Below are 10,490 nucleotides of genomic sequence, written 5' to 3'. Positions count from 1 at the left end.
CAAAATGATGTCTTATAAGCAGCTCACCGATGTTCACAGAATTCACAATCACTTGCACAAGTGCACAGAATACTTGAACTGTATTGCTAGCCTTTTGTCAAGGCCCTCTCGCTGTAACGGAAGAGCGAACGGACGAGCGAAGCTAGTCCATCCGAGCGCAGAGCGCTACCCCACTCGGCTGGCTCTCCACACCATACAGCGAGAGGGCCTTGACAAAAGGCTACGTATCACTTGCTGCAGACGTAATTCATAAATGAATGATACACGCCAAAAAAAAAAAAATAAATAACAACAACATGCTGCTGGCATTTTTTTTTTCCGTACCCTTAATACGCCGAAGAAATGTGTTCCAGTAATGCTGCTTGAATCGCTTACAAAATAATAATAATAATAATGATAATAATGTCTTGATCATGCACACTGAGTTCATGAATATTCATTTACAATGTTACTAGTATTATGTACATCGACGATGCGGCCGATGGGAAAAAAAAAACAAAACAAGGAAAAACTGAAACCCCACCTCTTCCTCTATCTCACTGAATATGGCATCCATGATGCTGTGATTCAAATCACAATTCTATATAAACTAGACTGTTAGTAGTTGTAACTAAGCCAGCCGTGTAATTGTATACAAAATGATACAGTACTGTACTACAGTATTGCAAACATTGAAAATGAACTGTTTGATGCATATTCATTTCACCTTGTAATTATGCACTGAGTAATTATGCATTATTCATATCCTTGAGCTTCCCTACCGATGACGTCATTATTTACGCATGCGTAGGTGCGTGCAAATGGATACACGTTCAAAATGGCAGCAAGGGGCAGGTCGCTTACTCCTAAAAAATGTGGAAAATTTTGCAGTTTCCAGATGAATTGGTGAGAAGAACCAAGCCAATGAAGTAATCTATACTTCAATTTTGATCGTTACTGTGTTCATTATCGAAATTTAGTTACTGTTTATTTGTGAAGTCGCCGCATGTGGCAATAGGGGAGCTCACATAAGCGAAACTGCGGGGAAGCCGCCAGGACCGCGCCTGGCGGCGCGGTCTCCGGGGCTACGGCAGGCAGAACGTTTGTCAACATGGTCAACGGCGATGCCATCCAAAATTCGACCGCCTGCTAGTACTAGTGCACTAACTAGTGCTAGTGTATAAGGCAAGTTACCCATTTTTCGACCGCCTAAATTGCGGAAGCAAAATAGCATGCATGGTTCGAACGCCTGCACTGCGATCATCGTTCGCTCGAATGCCTGTGCTGTGCTCATTGTTCGACCCCATACAAGCCATATGTCCATGCTTCGAATTCGCGCCGTACCGCCGTGCGCCGCCTATGAATGGATTAGCGGACATGCCACGTGCGGATGAAACTGTAGAGTAACTGCGGCAGTAAGCGGCCGTGCAGCCGTTGGTAATATGTGACCCGCTACAACAAAATGATCCTAAAGTTGAAAATTGCATGATATAATCCCCTAATCTTTCTGCTTTAAATTGATATATAACACATTTTATAAAAATAATCGGCTGCAGAGATATCTATGTTTAAAACAGAGCATGTCGAGACGTCTGGAAAATCACTGTTTCGAGAAAAGCGCCCTAAAAGTCTTCCTTTCGACGCAATCGCGATCAAGGGACACGCAAGTCAGTTTTCACCTCTGGACAATAGAAGGTACGCCCTAGCAACCCCCGAAGAGTTCATTCTTTACGCTTCGGTTAGCAGCAAGCAGCAAACTGACCAATGGGATCACTCTGGTCATTGTTAGGGGCGGAACCTATATGTGGCGCTCAATCCAAATTTTCGAACCAGTTTCTGCTTCGTTGAAACGTCAAAAAACATGGCTCAGAAAAACGCTATTTTTTGTTCTTTCCTTTGATCATTTTGCTTCAAAATTTCGACAGATGATAGAAGACAAGTTAGACTCCAATAATATATCAGCATCAGAAAATCGTAAGTTTTGACCAATTTTAATGCTCTGACTTCAAACACGATTTTCTCGGCTTCGACCGTTCGCGACTTTAGGGCCTTTTTGTTGTAGCGGGTCACATATACCGCTAAACACAGCATTGCACTGTTACATGCACACTACACATATACTAACACACTAGCAATCAACAAAAACCAACCGATAAAATGGGCACAATCTCTGACGAAAGTGAAATTTTCTCACCTAAATGACAACATATCGCATCCAAAATAAAATTTTTGGTACTTCTTAACATAACAATTAAGAAATAATGGTCCAAGAAACTTGATTTTTTTTGTCGTTTTCCCGATGCTCATGGATTTTGAAAACATATCCTCACATAAAATAGAACTTTCGCGAGCCGATGTTGGCCGCCATTTTTATTCGGAAAGTGGATGTTACTGTCGAAAAAATGGAGAAAAACACGAGAAAGACATCAACAACACCGCCAGAATTGCGATCTTGTTTGCGGCCAATGCATGTGCGCCCGCTATTTTCACGTGCTTTCGCAATGGGAATTGGCGCTTACGCAATGTTGGCGAGACATGTGAAGGCGTTCAGCTAAAGATCGCAGAGCATGCGCGTATTGCATAGGGATTGTACATCGTGCCGCAAGCAGAAATACTACGTCACATATCGCCCTTATCGGTGGAAATTGTGCTGGGTTTTGCCCTGGTAAATCATGAAAACTGCGTTGGTCAACGGTAAATTTCTTTCATGAAAACAATTGCGTTAATGAATAATCTTGTCTATGATATATGAAATGGTTGAAAAATAATTTGCCTGATTTGTTTACAAGTTGGAAAAACCCTTCACAATGCTTAAACTGCCGCAAACGGGATATTTTACTCTATAGAAAGTCTACATATACATCGCACTATGAGAGCGCTGTCTTCTATATACTCCACGCTGTGTGAGAGATTCAATGCATACAGACAGTACATTGCGATTGAACCGTGGCGGATATCACAAATTCTGGCATGGTGGCATGCAAAATATAAATAACGCGTAAATGCACAAATTATCTCAGAAACTGCTGCCACCGTGGCTGTAGGTGTACACGCTGTACAGATTCAATGCAGATAAACGGACTAGTAACTTCGAAACTTGGAATGAAACGAGTCGATACAGTATGCGTTGCTATGCAACTTCATTTACCTGTTACACTGTACTTACCCATTGAACTGCTTATGCGAGCCGACCTGGGAGGGTCGCGACAATGATTTTGGGGATGCGGAGACGTGGCTACCCACTGTTGTGCTCTTCAGAACACGTGTGGAGGTAGTTGCATAGTTTGAATTTCGCACTTGATTTGCGCCATTTTTTATTCATGAATTTTAGGGAAATTATATTCGTAAGAGTGGTCTATTCATTGAAATGGTCGAATCAAGGGTAACATGCTTTAGTGCTACTAAAAATGTAGAAACACCAGTAGTAGCTACACACGACAGCACAAAAAATTACTTGACAAATGTTGCTAAAAAATCACATCAGTCGCATACATCAAATGATCAAAGAGCCATATTTACTCTCAAGATCACGAAAACAAGCAATCATTTTGCAGAAATTTAGGTATAACTATTTAAAGTCTCTTGAAGAGATTTTTGCATTCGCTTTACCGCACACAGGAGGAATTTACACTTACGCCGAAGTTACGGATTGCTCTGATTAGCGTTACTTAATGGTGAGGACGTGCGGAAAAATCTCGCATCGATCGATCGATCATTGATTTTGGGCCAATTTTTTTAATGAAAGGTGGTCTTCAACCAGTGTGTAGAAATTTTTGGCTGCGAACGGCTGTTGTAATTTTCACATAGTAAGGTTCCTAGAACACTACATTTCCCAAAAAACATGCTCGTGTGTCTCCCCATGTCTTCGTATGGAACACCAATTTTTATACAAGCTTTGACAGAAATTTTCACCAAAACTGGTACTTTCCGATAATTTTCTGGGCTTTTTCCAAGACGAGTGATCTATTGCAGAGCTCAGTCGCGAGGTAAGTCCCATAGACAATGTACAGCAGCTGTATGTGCATAGGGGTAGCCCTAGGCCTATCACATTAGAATTGGCAGATATTATTCACTTGTCATTGACGATAGTGCAAACTCTTTGTCGAAATGCATAGTTTAGCTTTATCGACAAGCTGCTATCGGGATTACATCTTCAAGGTTCAAGTAAAGACGTAGTGCATATTTGGTGTTCATGTGCAAGAGCGCCATCTAGTGCTAGGGTGACGTACCTACCAGAAGAAGCGCCATATACAGTTGTAGATTTCTAAATGCAATTATTTTTATTATTATTATCATTATTATAAACATGTATTTTTGCGCAAGTTCAAACCTTGACACGGGAGATCAAACCTTGGTGCGGGTGCCGATATAGTAAAATCAACCTCCTCAATAGTTCCACCAACATTTACTTCATTGAAGACTCCACTGTCAATTGAGTTCTCATGTGCTTTTGATATAAAGTTTGTTTTCAAATTCATGTTTCTTTCTTCAATCAATGCTCTTTAAAAGTTAAAGGAATGGTTATAGTACACTGTATCTGAAAATGCTGTGATGATTATTTGTCATGTATCTGAAAATGCTGTGATGATTATTTGTCAGAGTAAATATCAAGCTAAGGCATGACATTGGTTTTAAGATTGATCCCAAATAAAGAACCCTTCCAATAAAATCTTTCAGACATTGTTTTTTTTCTTCATTAGGTTAATTTCTCCAATGTTCAATTTTTGAATGCCATGTAATCGCTGTTAGTAAGACTTTCTTTTTCAGAATCTCAAATTCATTGACATGATTCATCATGAATTGTTCTGTATGAGTCCTATTATTTGTTACAACTCAACTTTGCAAAGTTTAATGAATTCCCAAGAATTACAGTATTAGCTAATAGGCATTTGTTGCTGTTCTAATGCAAAGAGAGTTCATAAAGGAGTCCTGCTTCTTAGTTATATATATATGAACTGTTCAGAACTCAAGGGATGTGCATGTGGTGCATTCTTTTGTTCAAATACCATTGTTTCTCCCTCCCTCCATTCCCAAGTCTGCCACTGCATCTTTCATGAAAATTATTACCAAGTTAATGTTCACTATCAGTATCACTTATTTTCTTCTTATTCATTATCATAAATATCTTGCCTCAAGAGACATAATTATATGCTATAGCATTTCATCCTGGTGTGTGTCAGTGTTTTTGTGTGCTTGTTTGTTTGTTTTGTTTTTTGTTTGTTTCTTTGTTTTTGCTCATTCATGGGGAGGAGAAAAAGAGTGACAGGCGAGAAGGGAATAGTAAAAAAGGAAAAAAGGAAAAAAGGAAAAAAGGAAAAAAGGAGTGTTTGACACCAGCATTAGGAATTATTATATTCCACATACTAAGAATGTTGCAAAAGGATTGGTCCAAAGCTGATCACGTAATGAAGCGTAGTTTTGCCCATCACATCACCTGAGAAGAAAAGTTCATTACACTCTGTGTTGATAGTCCCTTTTGTTTCGCTGATATCCACACAGTCCACACAGTCCTAACGCAAGATGAGTACGCGCGAAATAAAAGTGCGTTGCACTGTGGACTATCATGTGACCTTGGTCACTGGATAGTACACAGTGCAACGCATTTTCACTTCGGTGCCGCGCGGTGGCGCAGCAAATTAATTGTTTTGAAATTGTTTTGTCATCTACGTGCACACGTAACCTAAGCCCTAAGGATACCTAAAGACAGCTAAAACGGTTTCAGATGTGGAATAAAATGGGAATTTCTAGGACCCTAGATGTGGAATATAAAGCAAATAATCAACTTTTAGTTTCAGGCAATGAGACAAACTATCACTTCCTTGGCAATCTAAATGTGTACGCTATCTTTCCGAAGTGCAGCTACATCCAGATCACCTCGGAAGTGATAGTGTGTCCCATCACCTTCACCAATGTTGATTATTTGCTTACTATCCCTAATCAAATCAAAAGTCCTTTGCCAAAACATTCAGAATCAAAATCATTGCCACCATCATGTGAGCTTAACACCTCAGCAAACAAATCATAAGTACCAACACTAAAGTGGTTATGAGACACACATGTTTTCACAACAAATTGTGCAACTTTAGTAGCGAAATTGAACAACTTCTAAATACAGTTAAACTCGGATACCTCGAATCCGTCGGGACTGAAGAAAATGGTTCGACGTACGCGAATTTCGAGGTACGCGTACGTCGAATTTTCTTCGACTTATCCGATGTTTATCGATGTTCGACGTTTATCGATGTTCAACATGGTGTCTGTTATAGTGCCTACTGATTGTTTGCATGCTTGTCAATTGGAATTGAATCAACTTTTATATGAATGAATTGAGTGAAAATCGGAAATGAAATCAAAATTTCAGAAATAAAGATTTTGGTGGCCCGATCGCGCCACCAAAAAAAAAAAAAAAAAAAAGTCGGATGTTTGCCTTTACTTTTGAAAATGAACAGCGGTAACAATCGGCTCCGTAAGATGCTAAAATAAATGTCAGAGGTTTGCGTTTAATTGTGGAAATAAATGACGGTAATATTCGACTCGGTATGATACTAAAATAAATGTCGGATGTTTGCTCATACTTTTGGAAATGAATAACGATAAGACTCAGCTCCGTATGATGCTAAAACTAATGTTAGATATTTGATTTTGCGTTCAGAAATGAATAAGGATAACATTCGGCTCCGGAAGACGCTGAAATAAATATTCTGCTCCATCATGTCCATATGATGCTAAAATAACTGTCTGATGTTTGCTTTTAAATTTCGAAATGAATAACAGTAACATTCAGCTGCGTTTAATGGTAAAATTAATGTTTGTTGTTTGCTTTGACGTTCGGAAAAGAGTAACAATAATATTCAACTCCTTACGATGATAGAATAAATGCTGGATGTTTGCTTTTACGTTCGAAAGTAAATTGCAATAACATTTAGCTCCGGAAGATGCTAAAATAAATGTCGAATGTTTGCTTTGATGTTCTGAAACGAATAACAATAATATTCAACTCCGTACGCTGATAAAATAAATGCCGGATGTGTGCTTTTACGTTCGAAAGTAAATGTCAATGGCATTCAGTTCCGGAAGATGCTAAAATACATGTCGAATGATTGCTTTTACGTTTAGCATGTTTGGAAGTGAACAGCAGTAACATTCTGCTCCATACGATGATAAACAAAAATATTGGATATTTGCTATGGTACATTTCGAAATAAATATCAGTAACATTCAGCTACAGTTTTGTATACGTTTGATAGTGCAAAATGTCTGATGTCTGCCTTGACGTTCAAAAATGAAAAACAGTAACATTCGGCTCCGTGCGATGATAAAATAATTGTCAGATGATTCATTTCACTTTCGGAAGTGGACAGCAGTAACATTCGGCTCCGTTCGATAATGAAATAAATGTCGGATGTTTGAAATGAATAACGGTAATATTCTGCTCCGTACGATGCAAAAATAAATAACAGATTGTTGCTTTAACATTTGGAAATGATTAATGGTATTAATCCGCTCAGTTAGATGCTAAAACAAATAGCGGATGTTTGCTTTCACGTTTGGAAATGGATTAGGATAGCATTCAGCTCCGTAAGATTCTAAAATGAATGTCGGTTGTTTGCTTTTACATTTAAAAATGAATAACGGTAACTTTCGGCTTTTTACAATGCTAAGACAAATGTCGGATGCTAACAAATGTCAGCAAATGCTCCTATTTTCTCATTTCAAACGTAAGTTTTGACCTCCTAAATATATGGGCATCAACTTTTATAATAATCTCTACGCCTATTTGTCAAATCTTAAAACACAGAGTAAGATGATTGAATTTTCTATTCATTTGTTTTAGACATGGGCATCTGTATGACTTCAATAATGCTTAATATTAATTTTTCTATGTTTAGTAGGACCGATTTAGTTTTTCTAATGTTTTTCCTGATAAAAGTTAGTGCGGAGCCCTGTGTATTCTATTCTTCATTGTGATCGGCCTATACTTCCAGATTTTCATAATCGCATTGCTGGAAAAAAAAAGTTTCAGTGCTTGCGTTCTTGGGGAAGTAAAACTTCGTGAAAGGCAAAAAAAAAATAGTTTAAAAAAAGGCACTACGCAGGAGATTGATGTTTTGACAGTGGAGCGTGATTAATGGCAAAGATATAACTGTCAACGTAAGCAGGTGCGCCCCGACGGTTGAGAAATCTACGCGCACGGTATGACTGTCTCCGTCAAAAATCAAAACACAGTGGCTAAAGAAAAGCACCCGATGGGGCAGCGCGTAGTGCTATCGTAAGCACTCCATTGGCACGGGTGCTATGTGCATACCATGAACGTGTGTTGGTAGGTGTTGGGGATTTTCCTTGTCATCTGTGTATCGGGTATTTCTTAATTGGGCACGCGATTGTTCTGGTCTCAGAATATTTACAATCGAATGTGAAAACATTTGTGACATGTCTTCGCTGTCCACGCGCGCTTAATCGGAGATGCTGAGTGATGTTTGCAATTTCAATTCGAGCTACATGCTGGGAAAAACAAGAAGTTAATAGAGATCGGGACATTAGAATTCCCTTCGAGGTAACCGAACTTCGAGTTATCTTTTTCGAGCTACGCGAATTTTAATACACGGAAACTCCATAGGAACAATCGGGACTTTCATTTTGCCCCCGAGGTAAGTGATATTCGGCTTATCCGACGTCGAGGTATCCGAGTTTGACTGTACTGCAGCAAAATGGACAGATAACAAGTACAATGTACATGTACAGAAATAAACATGACACTTGAAAGAACATTTTTCTTCAAAATGTGAAGAGAAATGTTGAAGTGACATGAAATGAGAGAAAATGTACCAAAAGATGGATGAGAAAAGACATGGCACATGAAGACATTTGTGCGTGTCAATCCAATCCAGACAGTACACTGTGCATTGTATTGGGGACAATTTTTAATTTTTGTAATTTTGTAAGCAAGAATGGTAGAGTTTTTCCCTATATCATGTTGCCCAACTAGTGATAGCCCTCCTTACTGACAAGGTAAAAAAAAATATAATGAATGAAATAAACATTATTTATAAATTATTGAAATTACTGCTTTGACAAAGTGATGAGCGTATGTTTGATCCCCACCCCCTTTCCAGCACCCTTGGTTTCATGACACAATCAATTTTTACATTTTATACAATGTGCATGTCCCATCAAACAAGTTTTACAGATACGAACAGAAGGAGGCAAGCTCTTTGTTTGGATTTTGACAAATAATGGAGCTTGTGAGCGCAGGATGTTGATACTGTTGTTTTCATTCACACACTAGTAGCTGATGTACTTCCGAAGTTGTGTGATGCATGCAGGGCAGGTTATGGTATGGCAATCACCGCTATGACTACATTGTACTACAAAATGTATGCCAATTTGCTTGTTCGTCCTGTGATTTGTGTGTGAGATCTTGAATATTTAAAGGACAAGTCCACCTTCCTATACATGTGGATTGAGTGAATGCAGGTAAAACACATCTGTGAAAGTTTGGGGAAAATCAGACAATCCGTTCAAAAGTTATGAATTTTTAAAGTATCTGCGTAGTCACTGCTGGATGAGAAGACTACTACAGTGTATGATGTCATATGCATACAACCACATAAAGAAAATAAAAAGAGAATTTCACAAAACTTTACTTTTTGAATAAAGTGCACATTTCTTCGACTTGTTACTGACATATGTTAAGGGTAATATTATCTTCCCTGCCTTCTGAAAGAGAGAAGTCAAGAGTTCTTTTGTTATGCAAGAAAAGTGAAAATATGTTGACTTTTATTTATTCTTTCTTTATATCGTTGTACTCATGTGACATCACAAGCTATCGCATTCTTCTCATCCAGCCTTGAGTGAGCAGAAACTTTAAAAATTCATAACTTTTGAACGGATTGTCCGACTTTCCTCAAACTCTCAATGATGTGCTCTACTAATATTGCTGCATTCATTCAACCCACATGTCTATGAAGGTGAACTTGTCCTTTAATTCTCTCAAAGTTGGTGGAGAAACAACAGTGATTATGACAGTGTACAGTGGTAGCTGACGACAAAAAGATTTGTTGTCACTTGATTGCAGAATGTGGCACTTAGTTTATGTAATTGAGTGGATGTTATAGAGTTGCTCATTGGCACATTCTATTGCCTTTCTACTCCTAGGGCTCCTCTCTCATACTTGTGTGTGGCTGTGTCTCCCATTGTCAAGACGTTTCACCCAACTACTGGTACATACACCTGTATATTGCATCAGTGTGTATGCAATTTAATGTAACATGCACTATTAGCGTTCACTACAGCTGCAACATGGAAAAGGGGATGGATGGCTAGTGTGAAAACAGTTTTTTTATGTTTCATTTGTAGCATGTTTGAAAGTGGCAGGTCAAGAAATGGACCCATGCATATCCCTATCACATGTTCAAATAGGAATCAGTGTGTGGTTGTTTGGGCGGTCAGTCGGGTGGTCCGTTGCAAATCTTGCGTTGCGAACTCCTACAGATTGGAGCAATTTCAAGGAA

Source organism: Diadema antillarum, unplaced genomic scaffold (assembly GCF_040938485.1).
Source record: "Diadema antillarum isolate AM-2024a unplaced genomic scaffold, OU_Dant_1.0 seq00001725_RagTag, whole genome shotgun sequence".
NCBI lineage: Eukaryota > Metazoa > Echinodermata > Echinoidea > Diadematoida > Diadematidae > Diadema > Diadema antillarum.
Note: the sequence above shows the minus strand (reverse complement) of the source record.